Source organism: Nomascus leucogenys, chromosome 4, assembly GCF_006542625.1.
Source record: "Nomascus leucogenys isolate Asia chromosome 4, Asia_NLE_v1, whole genome shotgun sequence".
In the NCBI taxonomy this organism is placed as follows: domain Eukaryota; kingdom Metazoa; phylum Chordata; class Mammalia; order Primates; family Hylobatidae; genus Nomascus; species Nomascus leucogenys.
The window spans coordinates 148,398,429-148,423,357 of NC_044384.1; the positions used below are offsets into that span (position 1 = coordinate 148,398,429).

Consider the following 24,929-nt stretch of genomic DNA (forward strand, 5'->3'; position numbering starts at 1 on the left):
TTTAGTAGAGACGGAGTTTCACCTTCTTGGCCAGGCTGGTCTCGAACTCCTGACCTCAGGTGATCCACCCACCTTGGCCTCCCAAAGTTCTGGGATTACAGGTGTCAGCCACCACGCCGAGCCCCATGTGTGACTTTTTTGATGCATATTTCCAGTTTATATGTTAGACTTCAATAAAATTTTCTTTAAAAAGCAATTCCTGCATCCAAGCAGTCTCCAAGTTAATTGGGAGACATAAGCTAAACACATGTGAAATACATTTCAACATTCATTGTCTTATTTGCACAAGACTGCCCCAGTTCCTATAGGTAACACATTTCAACATTCATGGTCTTATTTGCACAAGACTGCCCCAGGTCCCATAGGGACAAAGTGAAAAGTCATCAGCTTGACCCTCATGGAGGTGCCGTCAAGCACAACTAGTGAAGACCAAAAGCAGAAAAGATGCATCATGAGGTCATGCGGCAAGTGCTGAGGGGGGTGTTACAAGATAACCTGACAGATGATGGAAATAGGGAGCAAGACACTCCCCAGCGCCCTGGTCAGGTCACAGACAGGTGGCAGGCACAGGGTTACGAGGAGCACCCACCTGCCTGGGACAGGACTTCAGGAAGAGGAGCATTGTGACTGGGGACAGATGTATGGTGGCTGTTACGTCCTGGCTGAGGAGTTCAGCTGTGATGACCTGGCCTAGATGAGGTCATCCTTTTTGGAGCATGGGGGTGCACACAGGTGGCAGCAGAGGTGGCAGGATTCAGTGGGGACACAGCAGACTGTGCCCAAGGCTGCCAAGTTCTAGGTGTGGCTCCGCTTTTGTGGGTGACACAGAAGTGAGTCCACCCAACTCATGGCCTCTAGCAGGTCACTGCTACCTCGGGGCACACACACCCAACATGTGGCAGGAGGGGACTGGGTACAGTCAACATTATCTAAACCAAGCCTCACCCAGGACATCAAAAGAGCCCACCTGGTTGGGCGTGGTGGCTCATGCCTGTGATCCCAGCACTCTGGGAGGCTGAGATGAGTGGAGCACTTGAGGTCAGCAGTTCAAGTCCAGCCTGGACAACATGGCAATACCCCACGTCTACTAAAAATACAAAAATTAGTTGGGCATGGTGGTGTGTGCCTATAATCCCAGCTACTCAGGAGGCTTAAACCTGGGAGGTGGAAGTTGCAGCGAGCTGAGATCACACCACTGCACTCCAGCCTGGGGGACACAGTGAGATCCTGTCTAAAAAAAAAAGTGCTCATCAACTCCGACTAAAAGTTTACTTCTGCTGAATTGGACCCTTTGGCATTATAAAATGCTGCTTGCATTACACAAAGCTTCTGAGTGCTGCTTGACAGTTTTAACTTGAAGTGGATTTTATCTTATGTAAGCATAGCTCCCTCTGCTCTCTAATGCTTTCTATTTGCGTGGAGTATCTGTTCCCACCCCTTCACTCTCAATCTGTGTTTCCTCAAAGGCCAAGTGGGTCTCTTGTAGGCAGCATATAGTGGGGTCGTATATGTTTTTTAACCCATTAATACAATCTATGTCTTTTGATTGGACAATTTAATGCATATATGTTCAAGGTAATTATGATAGGTAAGAACTTACTACTCCCATTTTCTTGTTTTCTGGTTGTTTTGTAGGTCTTTTGTTCCTTTCTTCCTCTCTTGCTGTCTTCTTTTGTGATTAGATTTTCTCTTGTGGTATGCTTTGATTCTTGACTTTCTACCTTTTGTGTACCTACTATAGGTTTTTGCTTTGTGTTCACCATGAGGCTTACGTAAAATACCTTATAGTCAAAACAGTCTATTTTAAGCTGACCATTTAACTGATTGAATAAAATAACGCTACACTTTTAACTTCTGCCCCTCACCCATTTTATGCTTTTGATGCCACAAATGACAGCTTTTTGTACTGTATATCCCTTAACATATTACCTTAGCTGTATTCACCAGGGTTCTCCAGAGAAGCACAACCAACAGGAAGGCTAGATAGACGGGTAGATGAGAGGGGATTTGCTAGGGGAACTGGCTCACACAGTTATGGAAGTTGACAATCCCACCACAGGCTATCTGCAAGCTGGAGAACCAGAGAATCCAGTGGCATGGCTCAGTCTATTCTCAGAGGCCTCAGAACCAGGGAAGCGAATAGAGCAACTCAGTCCAAAGCTGAAGGCCTGAGAACCCAGGGGGCCACTGGCGCAAGTGCCAGTGTCCAAAGGCTGGAGAACCTTGAGCTTTTATGTCCAAGGGCAGAAGAAGAGAGTGTCCCAGATCCAGGACAGGTGAGACGGGGAGAGGGAGAGAAGGAACTTGCCTTTCTTCTGCCGTTTTCTTCTATCTGGGCTCTCAGACAATTGGACGGGACTGAGGGCAAATCTTCCTCACACCAGTTCAAATGCCAATCTCTTCCAGGAACACCCTCACAGACACTTCCAGAAATAATACTTTACAAGCTACTGGGGTGTCCCTTAATCTACTCAAGTTGACACCTTGAAATTAACCATCACAGTATATTTTATTGTCTTAATAGTTTTGTCTTTTAGCCTTCATACTAAAGATGTAGTTAATTTACATATCACCATTACAGTGCTAGAGTATTGTGAATTCAACTGTGTACTTATATTTACCAGTGAGTTTTACACTTTTCGATGTTTTCGTGTTACTAATTAGTGTCGTTTTCTTTCAGCTTGAAGAATTCTCTTAAGCATTTCTAATAAGACAGGTGAGGTGTTGGTGAACTCCCTCAGCTGATGTTTGCTTGGCAAAGTCTTTCTCTCCCCTTCATTTATAAATGACAGCCTTTCTCGGTACAGAAATCTTGGTTGGCAAGCTTTTATTTCCTTCAGCACTTCGAATAGATCACCCCACTCTCTCTTGGCCTGATAGGTTTCTGCTATGAAATTCACTGACAAGCTCAGGGTCACACAGCCAGCGCTGGGGCTAAAATCAGCAACCAGAGGCTGAGATCCTACTGCCCTTGTTACTATCTTGTGCAATTGCAATGCCAGACATATGAGACAAGCTGAGAACAAGTCTGTCATCCAACCATTCGTAAAGATTTCCACAAATCCCATGAAACTGTGGGAAACTCAGCCCATGCAACAAGCAGGCAGGCTTTCTGTGGTCATTCAGGTTGAGCAGATTGGTAAAGTCGTGCCGAAAACTGTGAGGCATTCATCTGCTCTCGCTGGCACTCTCTGAGAAAAGACAGTTAATAGAACCAGTAGGAAACATGCTGTCCCTGCCCTGCCCCTGCCCTGGTGGCTGCGCGGTGCCACCTCCAGCTGGTGGAGGCTCCAGGACAGGGACAAGCACCTCTCAGCACATGCTGCCACCACAAACCACACCCTGGCCACGCCACGGCCGGGTGCGGAAGCATGTGGCGTCCCCCATGGAGGCTGCCTGCAGTGGGAAGCCAGAGGCTGTAGCTTCATGGAACTCATCTTAAAAGTTTTGATTATCGGCGGGATGTGGTGGCTCACATCTGTAATCCCAGCACTTTCGGAGGCCTAGGCAGGCAGATCATGAGGTCAAGAGATCGGGACCATCCTGGCCAACATGGTGAAACCCCATCTCTACTAAAAATACAAAAATTAGCCGAGCGTGGTGGCACACGCCTGTAGTTCCAGCTACTCGGGAGGCTGAGGCAGGAGAACTGCTTGAACCCAGGAGGCGGAGCTTGCAGTGAGCTGAGATTGCACCACTGCACTGCAGCGTGGTGAAAGAGCGAGACCCCATCTCAAAAAAAAAAAAAAAGTTTGATTATCAGTATTTCACATCATTTAGGCTGGCACACAGACTGGGACTCTATCTTCTAATCTCAATATTTGTCCTCAAAATATCAAATCCCATCTAATAAGATGTCATGCTTAGACAGGGCATTCTACAAATCCCAACAGATTCATAGAAAACGAAACCCCACAGCACTTTTAAGTAATTGTACAGATGAAATACTGCCAGCTCAGGCTACAGAGAACAGATTCAGTACAAAGTGAGACTGGGCATTGGACTCCCAAAGTACTCTGGGCAGGACGCAAGAAAACCTCACAGATGCAAACACAGGCCTCTCCATGGAAAGGAAGAGGGACTCCCCAAACAGATCCAAGAGCCCAGAGGGCACAGCCAGGAGTGTGGAAGCCACGCGGGATGAGGCCCCAGCCCTGTCCCGAGGCTGCCAACCTCTACCCAGCTACCCTTCAGGACCGCGTGGGCCAGACACCCCTGTCTGCCGCCCACTTCTCCCTTTCTGAACAGGAAGGTTATGATAGGTACTTTTATGCATCCCCTTGGCTAGGCCACAGTACCCAGAGATTTAGTCAATCACAGTCCGAATGTCACTGTGAAGGGTTTTGTTTTGAGACAGAGTCTCACTCTGTAGCCCAGGCTGGAGTGCAGTGGCGCAATCTCGGCTCACTGCAACCTCCACCTCCCGGGTCATGCAATTCTCATGCCTCAGCCTCCCGAGTAGCTGGGATCACAAGTGCACGCCACCACACCTGGCTAATTTTTGTGTTTTTAGTAGAAACGGGGTTTCACCATGTTGGCCAGGCTGGTCTCAAACTCCTGACCTCAAGTGATCTGCCTAGCTCGGCCTCCCCAAGTGCTGGGATTACAGGCATGAGCCACGGCACCTGGCCTAAGGGTGTTTTTTAAAGACATGATTAACATTTACATGGGAAGATTTTGAGTAAAGCGTGTTTCTATTCACAATACCGGTGGGCCTCGTCCAATCAGTCAAAGCCTTAAGAGAAAAAGGCTGAGGTTCCCCGAGGAAGAGGGACTGCAATGCCAGCACTTCCCTGGGTCTCCAGGCTGCCGGCCTGCCCTGCAGATTTCAAACCTGCCCCGCCACCATCGGATGAGCCAGGTCCTTCAATCTCGCTCTCTAATCCCTCTCACACGTGCAGACACACACACACACATGCACACACATGTACCCAGTTGGTTCTGTTTCCCTGGAGAACCCTGACCAGCACGAGGGCCTACAGCAGTTCTCCTGTGCCTGCTCAGGGCTGTACACTGTGGGCTGGGGGTGGGTCTCTCATCGCTTTGGAGCACCAGCCTTTGCATCAGAGGAAGGACTAGAGCCCAGGGAGGCACTTTCACACCTGACTTCCACGATGACTTCCTGGAGCCTGAGTCTGAGGCCACAACAGGATGAGATTTGGGGATCGCCGTGGCCTTTTTTATGTGGAAGAGACATGAGCTTAGCGGAAAGAGCAGATTCTATTTTCCAAAGATGCCCCATGGATGCACCCTGCTCGGCACGCCCTTCCCTCCCAGTGAGATTCCCCTCCGCTCACAGCTGGGACCCCATTCCCTCCCCTTCTACGGGGCAGGCCACGGACTGAGGGGGAAGCAACACATGACCTCCCTGCCTCGTGAGAAAGGTGACCCGGTTCCACCTGGCTGTTTTCTCAGGTCACAGTCCGTGGTGACCCTGACTCAACACACAGGGAGTCCGCTGCATCAAGACTGCCACGCTGGAGCGACTATACAGAAGGACACAGAGTGGCAGGGGAATGTCCCCGAGGGGCCCCTGCTGCGCCAGCCCCGAGTGTGTGAATCCTGCTGGCGCAAGCCTCAGGCAGCAAGTCAGCAGCCTCCATGGTTCCAGCCCTTGGCCTTCAAGCTCCGCATCTGGTGCTGAATGGCACCAAGGTGAGCTGTACCCAGCGAGACTGCAGACTTTTAAGCAAAATGAATGCTATTGCTACTAATACAGGAACAGAAAACCAAACACCACAGGTTCTCACTTATAAGTGGGAGCTGAACAATGAGAACACATGGACTCAGGGAGGAGAACAACACACACTGGGGCCTGTAGAGGGCGGCGGAGGGACAGAATCACGATAAACAGCTAAAGCCTGCGGGGCTGAATACCTAGGTGAGGGGTTGATAGGTGCAGCAATCCACCATGGCACACACTCACCTATGTAACAAAACTGCACCTCCTGCACATGTACCCCGGAACTTGAAATATAAATAAATAAATGCTATTGTTTTAAGCCACTAAGTTGTGTGTGGCTTATTGAATAACCATTATATTGGAACAAGGGTCTTGATACGAATATTCGGAACTGTGGGCTGTATCTTGCAGGAATGGGAAGCTATGAAACGCCCAATATTGTAAGAATTTTAAAAAATAATTGCTCTGAGCTGGGCGTGGTGGTTCATGCCTGTAATCCCCGCACTTTGGGAGGCCAAGGCAGGAAGATCACTTGAGGCCAGGAGTTCGAGACTAGCCTGGCCAACATGCTGTGACCCCATCTCTACTAAAAGTACAAAAAAAAAAAAAAAAAATGAGCTGGGTGTGGTGGAGGGCGCCTGTAATCCCAGCTACTCGAGAGGCTGAGACATGAGAATTGCTTGAACCCTGGAGGCGGAGGTTGCAGTCAGCTGAGATGGTGCCACTGGATTCCAGCCTGGATGACAGAGCAAGACTCCATCTCAAAATATAATAATAAAAATAATTGTTCTGACTACTGTAGGAGAGCCTGTTCAAAGACAGGACATGCAGAGCCTCTCCAGAGACTACTGCAGCAGTCCAAGCATGAGATGGAGGTGGCTTGGACAAAGATGGTAGACTTCACAGAAGCACGCCTGTATGTATGTCCCCACGACTCTATGCCTTTATAATAAAACAGTAACAATACCAGCTAACATCGGCACCGTGGTTTTTCATTTATGAAACATTCTATGTGCAACTTCCTATTTCATGATTTCAGTTTAGGACTCAGGATGTCTCTGTGCTACAAAATTAATCCATATGAAACTCCGTCAAGCTCTAAAGCAGGAGTCTCCCATCTTTTGGCTTCCATGGGCCACACTGGAAGAATTGCCTTGGGTCACACATAAAATAGACTAACACTAACGATAGGTGATGAGCTTAAAAAAAAAACAAAAACAACAACACCTCATAATGTTTTAAGAAAGTTTACAAATCTGTGTTGGGCCAAATTCAAAGCTGTCCCGGGCCACATACGGCTCATGGGCCATGGGTTGGAGGACCTTGCTCTGAAGTGTGAAGCTCCATCAATTTAACTTAGCCATAAAATCGGCTGACATTACACTTTTACTACGCTCTGCTCCAGCGCCCCTCACTGGCCTCTCCGTGCTCTAGTCCTCACCACAGGGCCTTTGCACACGATGTTCCCACAAACTTTCCCCTCTTGGGCTCCTGAGCCACCCCTCTCATCCCTTAGTTCTCGGCCTAAGATTCCTCTGTTAAGTGCATTCACGGGAATGTATTCCTCTCCTTCAATGCACTCGTCTCCGTGTGTTATTACCTAATAATTAACACAATTATATGCTGAATGCCTTTCACTGTATTAAAGTCTCAGCTGCAGATAGCAGGGAACTAGGCTGACTTTACTTACAACTGTATTCCCAGCACCTAGGGCTATGCCTGACCCACAGCAGGGTGGGGGGTGGGGGTGTGGGGGAACTCCACAAACATTCAGAAGAGAAGGAAATTCATGCTAATCCTTCAAACGAAGTGCACATAAGACATGCAATGGTTTCTATTTCCAAGACAACATTTATTTCAAAATCATTTCTAGCAGGAACCTGGCTGTTGGCAAAAAGTAAACTCCTGGATGGTTTAATTTATTCTTAAAGTTTTTGGTCATTGTTAAATACTTTGCAAACATGTGCTGGATACCAACACTATAATTGTATCTTAATTACAATGATTTCAAGAGGAAAAAAAAACAAACTCAAGACCACAATTGACACGACCAGCCCTTGACCTCCGGAGAATGGCAGATATCGCCCTGAGTCACCAGGGGAACATATGCTGAATGACAGGCTGATTTGTGATCAGGAAACCCGCTGTTCTCCCGGCCCTTCTCAAGCCCACTCAGACACCAGTCCTCCTTGATCACAGCTTTGGATGCAAGGAGGCTTAGAGGCACTGCAGCTGCCTAAGTGATTCCAGATTTGCAGGAGAGCTATTATTACTGAGCAATCTGTGCTCTTGGTATTTAGAAAACAACTGAAACGTGCCCAGATGGAGGCATCCACAGCACGGAGAGTCTCTCTGTATCAGCAAAGGGACAAAGATGGGACCTGCTGGGCTCCCACTGCCAAGGTTGCTACCTGTACCGGAACATATGGAAACCCCATTGAAGCGGGTTTGTCTTGGAGTTTACAAATGATGCGATGACCTCCAAACCACCTTTCCGGATTCTTCCATCCTCCCAGGGCAAGGTGCTCTGAGGTTCAAGTTAGGCCCAGACATCAGTCAACACAGAGTCCTGCTCCCTGGGAATTTCTTTAGTCTCAGAGCCACAGCATTTAAGCTTTCTCCCCTCCTCCCAAGCCCATTGCTGGCTTAAATACAGCCAGGAATGGTTCACATGCAGGTAGGTTCTGAGAAACGATAGGTAACTTCATCACTGTGCAAACATCACACAGGGCACTTACACACCTAGACGGTGCAGCCTGCTACACACCTGAGCTCCACTGCACGGCCTCCTGCTCCAGACTGCACACCTGTACAGCGCGCACAATACTGCAGGCAATTGTAACACAATGGTGTTTGTGTATCTACACATTTCTAAGCATGAAAACGGCACAGGGAAAACAGTTTTATAATCTTACAGGACCACCTTCATCTTGGTGGTCTGTAATTGGTCCGAACGTGGTTGTGCTACATATGACTATACTACAAGCAACACCTTTTAACTAATTTTATTATTTGCTGTCTAATGCTACGGCCAGCAATGCCTGTACAACTAACATGAAAAGTTCAAAGGCTTTATCTTATTACAATTTTTGCTTAGTTATGCCCTGATGGGAGCATTGCAATGCCAATTACCATAAATTTGCAGACATCAGGTTGTTGCAGGAGCAAATCTGCAGGCAATGGACCGGTCCCTTCCGTGATGTCAGGAATGGGGAGGATGATTCTAATAATAGCACACTATTAGTTCAGGATAAAAGGCCGAAGGGTTCCACTGACATCCATTAAGGGGTCCTAATTGGAGCCTGAGTAACTGCTCCTTAGTGGGAAATGGAGGCGGGAACCGCGGGGAATCGGGGGAACTTCTCACTCAGTGCCTGAGGGGATGGCAGGAACTTTAAAATCTGACGGCGGCGCCTTTCGTGGGCTGAGTAGAATAAAGCTCGCTGCACTGATTTGTTCCTTTTCTTTTCCTTAGAATAGACACTGGAGTGGGTGGAGTGGGAAACGTGGTTTTGTAGGACTCTATAAAGGTGGAGGGACTTTGGTTAACCCTCTTTTCATGCTCCAGAATGAGCCCCGCCTGAGAGGAGGGACTCCTGCGGAATCCCGCCCAGACCGCCCGGGGGTCTCCCTACCACATGGGGCGGGGGCTGGAGGGGGCGCCCGCCAGGGCTCGGGAGCCGCGGCGTCGTGGGGCGGGTGGGTCGGGGTGCTCGGGGCTCGCGGGGGTCAGCGGCCTGGACACCCCCGCACCCCGGGCGCAGCGGCGGAGGACCAAGGGCTGCGCTCCCCTCCCCAGGGACCCGAGTCCAGCAGGGACCCCCGTCCGCTCCGGACAGCCTATCCTCGCGACCGCCGAGAGCCAAGCGGAGCAACCCCGGGAGGAGCCCCCGCCCTGGCCCCCGCGCTTGGCTTCGCCTTCAGCTCCGGCTTTTGCTCCGGCTGGGGCGGCGGGACCCTCGGCGGGGGCGGTGACTACGGGAGCGGCGCGGGCCGCTCATTGTCTTCCGGCCGGGGTTGCCGCGTCCCGGGGGAGGGCCTGGGGAGACCCCGCGAGGAGGCCCCCACGCCCCCCACGCGGCCTCCCGGAGGCGGAGCGGAGACCACCCACCGCCGCCCACCCCGCCGCGGGCAGCACCGCCCCCTCCTCTCCCGGTCCCCATTCCCCTCCCCTCCGCTCCCCGACTCTCCCCTGCCGGCCTCCCCTTTTCTCCCCTCCCGCCTACTGCCGCCCTCGCCGACCACCCCCCACCCGCCGCCCCCTCTGACCCGCGCCTGGGGCTGCTTCCCGCTCCGCCCGCCAGGCCCCGCCGCTGCCTGCCCGGGGTCCGCCCTACCTCGCCGCCGCTCCTCTTCAGCCCCCAGGCCCGGGACGCGCAGCCTGGAGGGTGGGCTCCGGCGCATGCGCGCGGCCTTTTCCCGGCACCTGTGGGAGCCGCGGCCCGGCCTCTCCGAGCACCTGCGAGCGCTAGTTGCTCCTCCGACCCGCAGCGGGGCGTGGGAGGCAGAAGGGGCGGCAGAAGGGGCGGCAGAGGGGGCGGCGGACCGGCCTCTCCGCCTCTCCAGGCCGCGCGGAGCCAGCGTTCCAGCTCCAGGCTGCGAGGGGCGCGCGCGGGGCGCGGGGAGGGGGGCGGGCGCGTGCACACGGGGCGTTCTCGGGCGCGCGCCGCCTGGCCGGGTGTGCGGAGGGGCTGCGGGTCCCCCCCGGGCTTCCTCGCCGCGCGCCCGCCCGCCGGGCTCTTCACCCCCTCCAGGACCGCGGCCCACGCCCCTACCAGAGCCCGAGCCCGAGCGCGGGGGCCGCTTCCTGCGAGGAGGCGGGGACAGGTGTCCGCGGGCGCAAACACCGGAGTTTCGTGCGCCTGTTTTTTGGTAAAAGTAGAGGCGATGCGTTGTTGACATATTTAGTGGTTAAAAACCTATTGCCAAATTCTCAACAGATTCCAGAATTTTTTTAAGTTGACGAGAGTGGACGAAATGTCGGAGCTTTTTCTCCTATCCAGAAATGTGGCCTCTGCCTCCCACCCGGGCCCTGCGGTGCAGACGGGTTCAGGGCGGCCAGGACTGAGCCAGGAGCGCAGAGTTCCAGCTGCTCCCAGGCTGGGCTCTAATTAACACTGGACCCCTGCTGGTAAATGCTATTTTTAATGGCTTTGTGCAAAATTAATGACGATGAGATTTCCATAAGTGCCGAGAGCCGGAGCCTTTTCTTCCTCTTTTTTTGTTCTTTTTGCTTTTGACATTCTTTGCCAGTTCCATGCTGTATACATATAATGAGCCGTTATGACTCCAGCACCAAAACTAACGCCCCGGGAACATCTTTAAAACCTTTTTCCCTCAGTTGCCGAGAAGAGTAGTACCTGCTGTCAGTACTGGAATTACAGGAGGCTGAAACTAAGCGAGCTACTGGGATTTTTGAAAATTGAAAACTTCCGTTAACTATAGCAGAAACAGACCCTTTTGGTGGGGGCTAAAATAATTCCCATGCTGCTCCGTTTTTATTTTGTTCAATTTACTCCAAAAATGTTCCAAACTCTACTGTGATCTTCTTAGTGCATCTCTACTTCCTTTTGGCTGCAGAATAATTCCTTTTTCTTTTTCTTTTTCTTTTTTCTTTTTTTTTTTTTAGAGATGGAGTCTCTCTCTGTCACCCAGGCTGGAATGCAACGGTGCAATCTCGGCTCACTGCAACCTCTGCATCCTGGGTTCAAGCAAGTCTCCTGCCTCAGCCTCCCAAGTAGCTGTGCCTACAGGCGTGTACCACCACACCCAGCTAAATTTTGTATTTTTAGTAGAGGCAGGGTTTCACTCTACATTGGCCAGGCTGGTCTCGATCTCCTGACCTCAAGTGATCCACCTGTCTTGGCCTCCCAAAGTGCTGGGATTACAGGCATGAGCTACTGCGCCTGGCCTAACTACCCCTATTCTTTTCCAGAGAAACGTGACCAGACCAAACAAAGCCTCACCTGGCTGTCCCGCCACCCTGGGGTTGGGCCCCCAAAGGCCCGGGAGGTCACCTAAGACACGGTGTTCTGAACATGCAAGCCCCATAGCATCTTGTCTACCATCCTGCCAGCGTCCAGAGACCTGGGAATAGGTCATACCCCTCACTGGATTTTACAAGCTTGTCATAAATTAGGTTCTCAATAAATACTGAATTAAAGAAAAAATTGCTGAAGCAACTTAAAATATCCATCCAAACCCCACACCATCTACTAGATAAGTAGTCTGTGGGGAGTCCCATATTTGTTTTACTTTAGATATTTATTTTGGAAAAGGACTGTAGGCCCAACATGGTCAATGAAACTTGCAGAGGAACATTTCATGCCTTTAATTAGTTCTTCGTAACTACAGGGACCTCTAGAGTTCCTGAAATTGAACTGGGTTGTAACACTGTCAAGAGGGAGGACCTATCTTAAATCTATTTCAAGGGTAATACTATTTACTGTGTAAATTTTTGCCTGCTCAGGGACAGCCTGACCATGCGTGGTAGGCCCGAAGCATGCAAATATTTCAACATGCAAAACCGCCCTAAAAATATAAGCAAAGCTTATGAAGTTGTCCAGGGTACAGTGGTTTACTGGCCCCTGAATGCTGGACTCCATCAAACTGTGCTCCAGGCTGGGAGGTCTCTGAACCCAATTTGTAGACAGCCCGCTTTGGAGTTCAACCGATGGGACCTTAGACACCAGCCTCACTCTCTGCAAGTCTTGTGATTTGGAGCCAGATACTTGGCCTCTCTGTGCTCCAGGGAGACACCACTGCACCTACCTGAGAGGACTGAAGGAGACGATCCGTGCAACTCACTCAGGATGCTGGATCTTAAGCCAATGGTCGGACTCACATTCGTCACCTCTGATTCTGTCGCCTCCTGCGCGGTGACTTAGCAAACACTTCTTACTCTCCAGCTCTGCTTCTTACTCTCCAGCTCTACTGCCCTGTTCCGGTGCTGACATCAGACAACAGATAATTTCCCAAATGCTTGTATTAGCCCTTAGGAGTTCATGTGTTCCTCCCCCAACCAATAAAGCTGTTAAATCCCAATAACTGTCAGGAATGGAGCCAATTGCTATAAAGTACTTCCAGCTTCTTGGCATGAAAAAATAATTAGAATATATGTGTTGGCTTTGAAACAACACTCACTGGTTCATTAAAAAATTCTGTGCGTATTGTACAAAAGTAGTCTTGGCCTTGGCACTCCCTTAGACGAACCTTACCCGGCCCTGGCACTCCCTTACATGAACCTTACCCTGCCCTGGCACTCCCTTAGATGAACCTTACCCTGCCCTGGCACTCCCTTAGGTGAACCTTACCAGGCCCTGGAGCTCCCTTAGACGAACCTTACCCACCTCAGTGCTCCCTCAGCTCTGATGAACTGTGTGCAATTGCGTTTTTCTCGCAAGCTGCTTCTTAAATACTGTAAAGCTCTTTCCTTATGTCAGTCTCTCCACCTATGTTACCAGCCAGCGCCTGAGACCCTCATATTAAGGAAACAGTGTGCTCCTAAGTCCTCCAAAATATTGTCCACTATTGACTATCAATAGCACACATGTATTGGCCATGTGCTAAGCATGCCATTCCCCAAGTTTTATTTTATTTTTTTGAGACAGAGTTTCGCTCTCGTTGCCCAATGTGAAGTGGAATGGCGCGATCTCAGCTTACTACAACCTCCATCTTCTGGGTTCAAGTGATTCTCCTGCCTCAGACTCCCGAGTAGCTGGGATTACAGGTGTGCACGACCACACCCGCCTTATTTTTTTTATTTTTAATAGAGACGGGGTTTCACCACGTTGGTCAGTTTGGTCTCAAACTCCTGACCTCAAGTGATCCACCCACCTCGGTCTCCCAAAGTGCTGGGATTACAGGCGTGAGCCACCGTGCCTGGACCCCAAATTTTAAAATACAGACTGTCCCAGGTTTAAGATAATACACTAATTGTCCTGATTCGAATAGGGAAACGGAGGCCATGCTTTTTAGCTTTGTACCCCTGGGCCCAGCACTGTGAGGGCATGAAGCCAAGCTCGGTAATTGTTGAGTAAATGAAGGAGTGAGGCCTGTTGAGCCCAAATGCCCATTGCTCATCATCCCTGACAGGCTCTCCCAGGGGCTGCGGGGGCCTGGGCACGTGGTTCCCTCAAGCAGACTGCAGGTTACCTGTAGGCAACACGCTCTGCAAGTGAATTAACAGTGCCGTCCCCAAATGGCCAGTACGTTTATTAGTGGGAATCCTAGCAACAATTTTTCAGAAAATAAAGGAAATAAGATGGCAACCATTACTTTAAAATAGTTTCAAGGTATATATTAATAATGTTAGAGCAAGTTAGCTGCAATTTAAAATATTTTCAGGGTTGGGGGCAGTGACTCACATCTGTGGTCCCAGCACTTTGGGAGGCTGAGGCAGGCAGACTGCTTCAGCCTAGGAGTTGGAGACCAGCCTGGGCAACATGGCGAAACCCTGTCTCCACAAAAATACAAAAAATTAGCCAGGCATCCTGGCATGTACCTGTAGTCCCAGCTACTCAGGAGGTTGAAGTGAGAGGATTGCTTGAGCCTGGGAGGTCGAGGCTGCTCTAAGCCATGATTGCGCCACTGCACTCCAGCCTGGGCAACACAGTGAGACCCTGTCTCAAATATATATATTTATTTATTTTAAATATAAAATTTTTATTTTATATTTTTTAATTTTATCTTATATTATATAATATATAATATTACATATAAATATATAATATATATTATGTATAAATATATAATATATCATATATAATATATTTTTATATTATTCATTTATATTTATATATAAAATATAAATTTTATATTGTTTATATATTTTTATATATTATATATATTTTATTAAAATATATTTATTAAAATATATATTATACATTTTAAATATAAAATATATATCATCTATGTTTTTAATATAAAATATATATCATATATTTTTAATATAAAATATATATAATCTATATTTTTAATATAAAATATATAAAATAAATTTTTTCAAGGTATCTTTTAATAATATTAGAACAAGTTATCTATAATTTCCGCATAAATATTCATGGTATATCTATATGTGGTCTATCTACGGTTCCAAAAATAACAGGTGGTAGCGACTGTTTCCATTTCTCAGTTGAGGAAACTTAACATCCGAAGAGCTCTGTGTAACTCATTCAAGGGCACGCCTTTTCCGTGAGGCGGAGCTGGGGCTCAGATCCTAACTCAGGGCCCTTGTTCACAGCAGTCGCCAAGGAGAACTGCTCTCCAGAGGGGTGAGCAGGTCCGTGCTGCAGGACGCGCTTCATACACCAGGAATCTGTATGCTAAAAGTAACTAAAACTGGCATCCCAGCACATCTTATAGCTTCATTTCACCACGTGGGTTTCCATCCCAAACCTGAAAATATTTCGTGCTGAGTTGGAAGTTATCCTTAGAGTGTAAATGTCCCAGCATGCGTGGCTCTTCAACTTGGCTGGGTCGCCCGAGATGGCAGGAACCCCGAGTTCGAGGTCAGCGGCAGGGGGTGGCCTGTGACTGGTACAGCCCAGGAACTGGGATGCAGCCAGACTTGGCCGTCCCGCCAGCGAGGGAGGACCTCCGCGAGGGTGTGTCCTGTTGTCACATAAATCGGTTCTAAACCGTGCTGCTATCGCTAGAAAAGAGTATTAGCTGTAGCTTCGATGCTGTGCAGGCTCTACAGACAAAAACCCAAGTAAAAGTGTATCTGCGATGTTCTTGATCCCACTGCTGGTAGTACAGTGACTGGAAACAAATTTCATTTTCAAGCCATTAGTTACTTAGAATAGGTTTAAGTAATACATCCTCAAACATATAAATCCAATAACACATTTGCCAAATAACATATTATCGTGAGCCACAATTTAAAGATTGTTAAGGGTTGAATCGTGTCCTGAAGAACAAGATTCGTTGAAGTCCTAAGCCTCGTCCCTCGGAATGTGACTGTATTTGGAAAGAGGCTCTTTTAGAGGTAATTGCATTAGTGTGAGTTCGTTAGGGCAGGCCCTCATCCAGTATGAGTGGAAGGAAGTGGAAATTCAGACACAGAGACACACACAGAAAGAAGATAGTGTGGGGGTGCCCCGGACGGGGGGTGTGTGGGTAGGCGGGGATTGCAGTGATGACCTGCCAGCCACAGAAAGTGGGGAGGGTTCCTGTCCACTCTGGCAGCTGGAAGAGATGGGAAGCCTCCTCCCCAGATCCTCTGAGGGAGTGTGGCCCTGCTGACGTCTTGATCGTGGGCGTCTGGCCTCCAGAGCTGCGGAGAATCTGCTTCTGTGGTTTTCAGCACCCCTTCCCCCGTCCCGCTGTGTGTGGTATTGTGTTGCAGCACTGCCAGGACACTCATTCCAGGGTTTTGTGTCTCTTCCATACAGGCAGGGCTTTCCACACTATTGGGAGTGACATGTCAGTTTATGATTTTAAAGTTTTCAATCCATTATAGACAGACAGCATTTCCATTTACAATACAAATAAAAACTGGGAAAGACATACAGAATACAAAACCATTACCTTAGTGTTAGGTTAAACAGGGGCAAAATCACGCTGTCAAAGTGGTACAAAACTTTCTAAACGCTGGTTTCAGTTTTACTACTGGTGGCGATGTTGGTCCTTCCTGGAGGGTTCATGGCCCACAATTGTCACACTTCGAGCCGCATAGCTGAGGGTCACTGGGTGATGACTGAGCAATTGCCTGGTGCCGGAGAAACGCAATGCACATCCGTGCCCTGGCAAAGGCCTCACCATGCCAGGTGGGGGCAGCTGGGGTGGTTCCTAGACTCAGTTTTTCCAAACAAAGTCTTCCGGCCGAATTAGGCAACACACTTGGGAAAAAGTAGTTGTGGGGTATAAATGTTTGAAAATGGCTCTAAACTATTTCCATCAATATAAGAGGACACCTAACTGCTCAGCCAAATTGACCTCGATGTCTTCTGACCAGGATGACGAATCTCTCCTTCTGGCTGCTGTCTGGGATTAAAATGCTACAGTTTGCAGGGTGCCAGGAAATCACTTTAAAAAACACTAACAGTCAAACTTGGATGGCCTCTCGGTGTAACACCGAGGCCTTTCAGGATGTGGGGATGCACGGGGTTGTACGCTTAGGAGGGTGCGGGACACTGATCAGCTGCAGAGCTTCTGCTCGGACGCCCTGGGAGGGAGGTCAGCCGCCTGCGCAGCTGCATGGGGCTGGGTCACAGGGAGTGGTCAGCTCCGACCTTCCTCCCCGGCTGCCCCTCCCCCACCTCCAAGGGTGTCTGTTCTGCAGCAGGAGGCGTGGGAAGTGAGGAAAGTGGGGGGCTGACAATAGAGCCTCTCCCAGCTCCACCTGGCTCTGTGGCCCCTGCAGCCCTGAAGCCCCCACACCGTCGTCCTGAGAGCGCCTGTTCCTGGCATCCCAGGCGGGGGCCTGCAGGGAGCTCTGGGAGCCACAGAGGAGAGGACTCGGAGGAGACCGGGTCAGAGGGGGGTCGGCAGGACCTTCCTGCCCTGGGCGTTTCCTCAGAAGCCTCCGCCCTCTTTCTGGGCAGCCCCAGCTGCTCAGCAGTCCCCAGCTTCAGCGGGTTCTTCGCTGGAAAGGACCTGCAACCCTCAAACTGTTTGCGCCTCTGCACCTTCTAGCAGGACCCTGCTGCGATCAGAACTCCTGTGTCCAAATTTTAACACAGAGAGTGAATTTTAATGGAGAATCTCCAGAGAAGTCGCCTCCCGTACCGGGGTCCCACCAGACGGAGCTGAGACAGGAACGGGACTCTGGGCCCTGGGGAACCACACACCGGGAGTGGTGGCGGGCAGTGTTGGGGGCGCCTGTTGGAATGGACGGCTTTCAGGTAACTCTTGAACCAAAGCGCATGCTGAGGAAGGTGAGCAGCGGCAGGCAGGTGGCTCTGTCTGGCCTGGAGGACTGTGTCTCTTTCTCCTCGGCTTCCATTCTCACATCTCCTTCTCCGCCTCTGCCTCCTTCTTAAACAGACCCCTCTGATCATGCTGGGCCAGCTCAGATAGTCCACGGTCATCTTTTCAACTCAGGATCCTGAGCTCGGCCGCACCTGCAAAGTCCCTTTGCCACATAAGGCCGCATATGCACTGTATCCAGGAATGAGGATCTGGACATCCATGAGGGGGCCGCTGCCCAGCTGCAGGATGCTGCAGAGAGGGCTGGGTGTTAGGGAAGGAGCAGAACACCACAGACGGGACTGCATCTCGGGTCAGGGCCCAGCAGGCCCTGCTCCCCTCCAAGCTCCAACCGCTGCTCAGAGCCGACCCACTGCAAGCAAGCAGTACACATTTGTTGCAAAATTGAAACCATCTAAGTCAGAAATGAGGAAATTACGGAATAATCGAACCAATCGCGGCCCATAGGGATGCATGACTGAGATGGAGGTTGGGGGAAACTGTTACTAGTTAAGAGCTCCTACCTACCGACCATGGGTGACACGCAGACACCTTCCCATGCCTGATTCATTCACACCTCCTACCAGCTGCGTGAGGCAGCTCCTACTGGCTCCGTTGAAACAGATGTGAAGTAATTAGCCCAAGCAGCTCTAAGTCCAAATTAACCTTTGGATTTCGGGGCCTGTGTGCTTCATCCGTCATTTGTGTTTCTGAAAAGCGAGATGAATACAAGTTCCAGAACGGGAAACACGATCTTCAGGCCCCAGGACAGCAGCATTGGGTGATTCCTGGTCACACGGGGACGCAGCCGTGGGCACGCCTGTCCCAGGAGCTCACAGCCCCGGTGGGCAACCGTGGACCCGCAGATCCCGCAGCCGTGGGCACGCCTGTCCCGGGAGCTCGCAGCTCCGGTGGGCAACCATGGACCGACATATCCCGGAACCTGGGTGAAGAATTCCCATCTAAAGCCTGCACCTCCTTCAGAAAATCAAGAGGGGTCTGTTGTAAACTTTGAATATGTGAAAACCCATGCCCAAATTTACTGTTTGTGCGAGTCAGATGTACATATGATGAATTTGCTCAAAATAAGGTAAACTAAAATGTCTCCTGCCACCAGAAATTGTTCTTTCTGTCTCGGCTGAGTATGGATCCAGATCCCTTCAGGCTATGAATGTACTGTTGGGTTTGGCTTAGAGACGAATGAATGGAAGAGTGTTCACATATGGGCTAATTGGCACTGCTAACTCCTGCTAGCCTGTATGAGAATTCCATTTCACGACGCAAACAAGAAACTTTTAAAAATTCAAAATAGACTAACAGTGCTGAAATGAGACAGGCACAGTGAGAAAAGGGGGGACGTTAGAGACCGGAGCAGGGCCTCACATGCTGGCAATAAAAGGGAAACCAAGCCGTTGATTTTTGATTGGGTGGAAGACGGTGAAGATGAATCATCCCTTACTTAACCGACCCACCAGGGTCTTCCAGCCTCTGTGCCGTCGACGTCTGGGGCTGTTCGGGCACTGCAGGATGCATGGGGTGTCCGTGGTCTCTGCACGTGGAAGCCTGGCGCCCACCCTTCCCCCGACCTCTCCCTGTATTGACCACCAAGGTGTCCCAACATTGCTGAATGTCTCCTAGTGGGTGGGGGAAGGTGGAAATTGCCCCTGGGTGAAACCTACTGAACTGGAGATGGAACCGGACTCTTGTATGTTAGCACCAAAAAAGCAATTATTTTTTTCATGAGCAGAAGAAAATACATGCAAGCCCCTCATTGCTAACAAGAGCAGCCCCCACTTTACTTTCTCTCCACTTTGCTTCTTGAGCCTGTGCCTTGCACCCACAATCCAAGGGGCTGGACTCTGGACAAGCCTGTGGGTGTCGAGGGGAAAGGTGCCTTCTGCGTCACCCTGATTCTTGCACCATGGCATTTGAGGCTGCCTCCAGCACTGTGTCCAAAGACCCTGTCCCAGAGGCCCAGCAGGGCAGGACAGAGACTGCAGGCCAATGGCACACACAGGTGCCTCCTCCGCATCGCAGGCCTGCCCTACCCCAGCCCCCTCCACACACCCCCCACCCCCATCACAGAGCTCTAGGCTTTTTTCATCAATGGTCAAGCATCATTCTAGAAGCCTGCAAAATGGCCCCGTCTCTTCTTTATCCTTGGAAAAGCCAGTTCTGCCACACTTGGCCATGTGCCATCTACACAGGGTGCCCGCTTAGAATCAGAATGTACAGAACCCTCTGGATCTCAGAGGCTGTCGGCTCTTTGGGACTGGAGGGCAGCTTTCCAGCCAGCAAGCCGGGCTTTGTCACCACCGTTTACAATATGCAGGAGGGAAGAGCCCCCGGATGGCACCAGGGCACGGATTCCTGTGGGCAGCTTTTGTTTGGTTTCTGCTTCCAGCCCTTTTGTTTGTTTGCTGCGTGTCCGGGCCGGGCTCCAGGCCGTGCGGTTATCGGCCCTGGCTGAGCCTACAGCTTTCCAGGGCCTGTCTCATCGCCCCTTTACTCTGTAATCCCAACCCCGTCATCCTGACTCGAGTCAATTCTGGTAATGAGGGCGGCCACGTGCCACAGAGCCAGGCTGCTCCACCCAGCAGGAGAGCAGCTCCTACCGCCCCTGGCCAAGTAGCCCGTGGCGAGACTCCCACACACGGAGCCATGGTGTCCTCGTCTGCAAGACAAGAGTGAATGACACCTCTCATCACTAGGGCCGTGCTCAGAAATGCGCTGATCACGGGGAAGGGGCTGCGGCGGCCAGCGCACCCGAGGGGACACGCGCCTTGTGTCCTCCCGTCACCCTCACTCTGCAGATGGAGGAGGCACCTCGTGACCCTGATTTGACAGCTGACAGTGAGAAAACCAAAGAGCATGGACTTTTTCCCGTTCCTGCCCTAGCTCTGCCGCTTTCTAACCAGGAGCCCAGAACTCGGCGCATTTTTGTTAGAAACAGCAGAAGCTATCGGATGCAGGCCCAGTAAGTGAGGTAGGCACCGGGGGACCCCTGGGAGCACGATGGTGTTTTCAGCCACCAGAGGCCTCCGCCTCCACAGCAGCACACGTGCGTCCCTCCCCACAGCAGCTGGGGATGCCGAGTTCACTGCCCTGTTCCAACGGTCAGTACTTCCCAAGGCCCCTTGAAAGAGCAGACAGGAGCAGGGAGCCGACAGAGCCACCAGCTTCCCCCCCGAGCGTGCACTGCTCAAGCAGGGCCGCAGGGGCCTCGCGGGGGACACCATTTCCTGCCCAACACCAGCCTGACTGGTACTGGGCTGGTCTTCCCAGGAAATGATGCCAAATTGAAGGAGCCACGAGGCTCTCTGTTGCTGGCAGGCTGGACGCTCAGCGGGGTCTTAGCAATGCCAGGCTTGGTGCCAGGGAGCCCGTGATGCTGAGCTCGGGGGCCACACACGACCCCACCTCAGTGGCCCTTGTGTTCCTACACCTGTTGCACAAACCGACTCTGGCCAACAGCCCCAGACAGACCACTCTGCTCACCCCGGGGTTGGAGGCTTTCTCTCTGGGGGGCATTAACGCAGACACAAGCACACAGGCTTTTGCTCATCCTCCTTCCAACTGAGAGGACGACTGCATGCCCTGTGTGCAGCCGTTGTGTGCGGAGGAGTCTCCCCCACAGCTTCCCGCAGGGCCTTCCTCGCATAGCACGAGACAGCCAGGGCTGCAGTTTATGCAGCAAGGACAGGGGTGTCCCCACGCTCCCCCAGGGGCTGGCTGCTGCGCGTGGCTGGGTGTGGACGGGGCAGCGCGATGGACGCTGTCAGAGCCACCTGCTTCCTGCATTTTACTCCACTTTCTGAACCTCCTCGGTGCTGTACCTAAGGTATCGTGTCCACCCCAGCCTGCAACTCACCCATCTCACGACAGCATTCCACGGGCTGCTTAGCTCAGAGTCGGCATCTGTTCTGGGCTGCAGGTTCATATCCCCCCAAATTAACATGCCAAGGCCCCAATTCCCAGTGTGATGGCCTCTGGGAGGGGATGAGGTCACCAGGGTGGGGCCCTCACGATGGGATCACGTGTTTGTAAGAGAACTTGCTTCCTCTCCCCCATGAGAGGAGGTGATGAGAAGCTGGCTGGCTGGAGGCCAGGAAGGAGCCCTCACCACGACACAGCCGTGCGGGCACCGGGATCTGACTTAGCCTCCGGCACAGGGAGAAATCAACGTGGTGAGGCTGCCCAGCCTATGGTGGTTTGTTCTGCAGCCCGCACTGAGACAGTGGCCTCTGTATGGATCCTGGTGCCCAATTTTGACTGGGCCTAGTACCACCCAAGCTCCATTTTTCAAATGGGAGATAACTGAGAGCCTGGCTCTGCAGCTTTGTGGGCCGTGCTGTTGCAGCGACGTCTCAGCACAGTCACATCTGCATCATCATGAGGCCGGGCAAGGCGCCTGTGCTGCAGAAGTGGCTCAGCAGGCTTGTCCTTGCTCTTGGCCCCATTCAAAACTGCCAGCCTTAGAGCCTCCCCAGAGATGAGTTGGAGCAGTCTTCCCATGCGTAGTGCATGCTGGGTCCAAACTCCAGAGGTCCCCCAGTCACTGCTTCCCAGAATGGCATGGAGCGTGGCATATGGTTTGCCCTTTGCCTCATAGGGTGTATCAGGGCATGCTCAGATGCCGAAACCCCAGAAGCTTCAATGATGTGGCAGGCCTCCGATATCTCCCAGCCTCAGGCAGACACCTGCCTTCCTAGGTCACCTGGGTTCTCCCAGGTCTAGGCAGCATGAGATCATCGACACAGTAGTGAACCTGTAGCCTTATAGTAACGCCAGGGTTCACAGCACAGTGGGCAAGGCAGTAAGTGTACTGCAGTCCTCGCCAAGTCAAGGCAAACTGTCTTCCCTCCATGGATAGGGCGTGGAGAAGAGTGCAGTTGCTGAATCGGCAGCTGTGCTGATCTGTTCCGGTAAAGATGCTATTTGTCCCAGCAGCTGTGACTGGAGAGACTACCTGGTCATGCTGCACGGCCCCACCGCTGCCTTCCACCACAGCCTGGTGTCTGCAATGCCCAGTTCCATGAATTACATGGGAATTGGTGGGCACTGGAATTTCACCATCCTTTGAGCCTCTGACGGTGGCTGTGATCTCTGCGATTCCTCCAGGAAGGCAGGATGGACTTACTAATTTGGTAGGAATGGGGAGGGGTGTTCAGAGCCTTCCAATTGATGGTTCCTAATTCAGTGGTTCTGACTTCACAGGTTAAGGAACCAGTGATGGTTTCTGCCAGCTGCCAGCTCTGTCCATCCCAATTATACACCTGGAGACCCACAGGCCCTTGTGAGACGGACATGGGCCTAACTCTACGTGCCATGTGGCTTTCATAAGACCTCTCTACAGCCCAAGGTGCCACTCTGCTTGTCTGCTCAGTGGCGACTCAGAGCCTGGACAGTTTCCAAGGTCTGCTCTTTCCTGTTACCACTGCAGTCTTCCCAGCACACGCATGCAGGTCCCTTTGGGGAAGCATCGACCATATATGCCTGCAGCCTACGTTTGGGGTCCTTCCTCAGGTGAACCTGACTTCCCCTTCAGTCAATGAGCTCCGAGCCTGTCAGCTGACTCAGGTGTGGGACTTGGACCACGACCTGCGGGTTTTCGTTCATTGCTGAGCAATGTCTCTTGGTGCCTTCCTGTCTCCATTCAGGCTGCTGTGATGAAATACTAAGCCTGGCCACGCCCCAGAGCAGGACAGGGCCCCATCAGGAGGTGAGATCATGGTGCCAGCCAGGCTTCTTGTTGATCAAGTTACTGAGGGTCTGCCCAGCAGATGGGGGCCCGAAAGCTGGGGCAGATGCAGCCATTTGTCCCTGGGCTCCCACGTGTCCTGCTGTCACTGGGTTACTCCCTGTCCAGGAAGAGCCAAGGGCTCTGCAGAGGAGAGGGGGAATAAACCGACAGTGGCAACCCCAAAAGGATGCTTTTTCTCTCTCGTCCCATCCCCAGGGCCTAAGACAGAGCTTGGCCTCACCTCTGACACTCATCAGGTGCTCAGTAGAAGCTTGCTGCGTAGCGAATGCACTTGCCTGTATGCACGGCTTCATTCGTTGGTGATACGCTTGTTTTCCTCACTCACTGTGAGCCTGTGAAAGTGGAACCCGTGTCCCGGCGTAGGAGGAGTTCTCTGTAGCCCACGTTCTCCGACCTCTTCCTCCCTCAAAGCCCTCCTGCGTCTGCCTCTCTCAGGATCTCTGGAAGTCTCTGTTCTCTAGGAGGGCAGGGGGAGGTAAGGAGTCAGTTTCACAGACCCCACTCTGTCCAGGTCCTGCACCATCAATCGTGTGGAAAGATTTATGTCCCAGCAAGTTGACTTTACACATCCATTTCCTCTGTCCATGTAAGATGTTCGCCGTGGTCTGGTAAAACACCTGTAATAGGAACATTTTACCGGAAATTCATTCTACTCATGACATAACTCAAAATGAAATGGCCAAGTACAGGCTAGGCATGACTGTGAAGTCAGAGCCACTGAATTAGGAACCATCAATTGGAAGGCTCTGAACTCGCTTCCCCTTTTCTACCAAATTAGTAAATCCATCCTGCCTTCCTGGAAGAATCGCAGAGATCAGAGCTGCCATCAGAGGCTTGAAGGGTGGCGAAATTCTGCCAACCAACTCCTGGCTCACACCAGGAATCTCAGCACTTTGGGAGGCTGAGACACGAGGACTGCTTGACGTCAGGAGATTGAGACTAGCCTGGACAACAAAGCGAGACCCCATCTCTACAAAATGTTAAAAAGAAAAAAAGAGTTAGGTGTGGTGGTGTGCATCTGTAGTCCCAGCTACTCAGGAGACTGAGGTGGGAGAATTGCTTGAACCTGGGAGGTTGAGACTGCAGTGATTGTGGGAGCCCAGGGAGTTATGGTGAGCCATGATCACGCCACTGCACTGCAGCCTATACGACAGAGGGACACTTTGTCCCTCTTTTTTTTTTTTTTTTTTTTTTGAGACGGAGTCTCGCTCCGTCACCCAGGCTGGAGTGCACTGGCGCGATCTCGGCTCACTGCAAGCTCTGCCTCCCGGGTTCATGCCATTCTCCTGCCTCAGCCTTTCCAAGTAGCTGGGACTACAGGCGCCCGCCACCACGCCTGGCTAATTTTTTTGTATTTTTAGTAGAGACGGGGTTTCACCGTGGTCTCGATCTCCTGACCTCGTGATCCGCCCCCCTCGGCCTCCCAAAGTGCTGGGATTACAAGCGTGAGCCACCGCGCCTGGCCGACTTTGTCTCTTCAAACAAAGAACAAGTACACGAGTTGCTTGAAAGATTCCCACTGCCTACTTCCGCTTCAGAGCGCTGTCCTCCACGCACTTGGGTGCGTTGCTG

General features: G+C 51.4%; 2 protein-coding genes across 2 annotated transcripts in view; both read right to left on the bottom strand.

Moving 5' to 3' along the window:
- The window catches only part of MYOM2 (myomesin 2), a 175,667-nt gene extending 165,576 nt beyond the window's left edge, over positions 1-10,091 (bottom strand). Inside the window, exon 1 of the mRNA XM_030812416.1 lies at positions 10,021-10,091. The gene's annotated coding sequence lies outside the window, so the exon portion shown is untranslated. The remainder of the gene's footprint in view (positions 1-10,020) is intronic.
- KBTBD11 (kelch repeat and BTB domain containing 11) overlaps positions 1-10,303 on the bottom strand; it is a 33,584-nt gene extending 23,281 nt beyond the window's left edge. Inside the window, exon 1 of the mRNA XM_030812417.1 lies at positions 10,021-10,303. The gene's annotated coding sequence lies outside the window, so the exon portion shown is untranslated. The remainder of the gene's footprint in view (positions 1-10,020) is intronic.
- Positions 10,304-24,929: the final 14,626 nt, after the last annotated feature.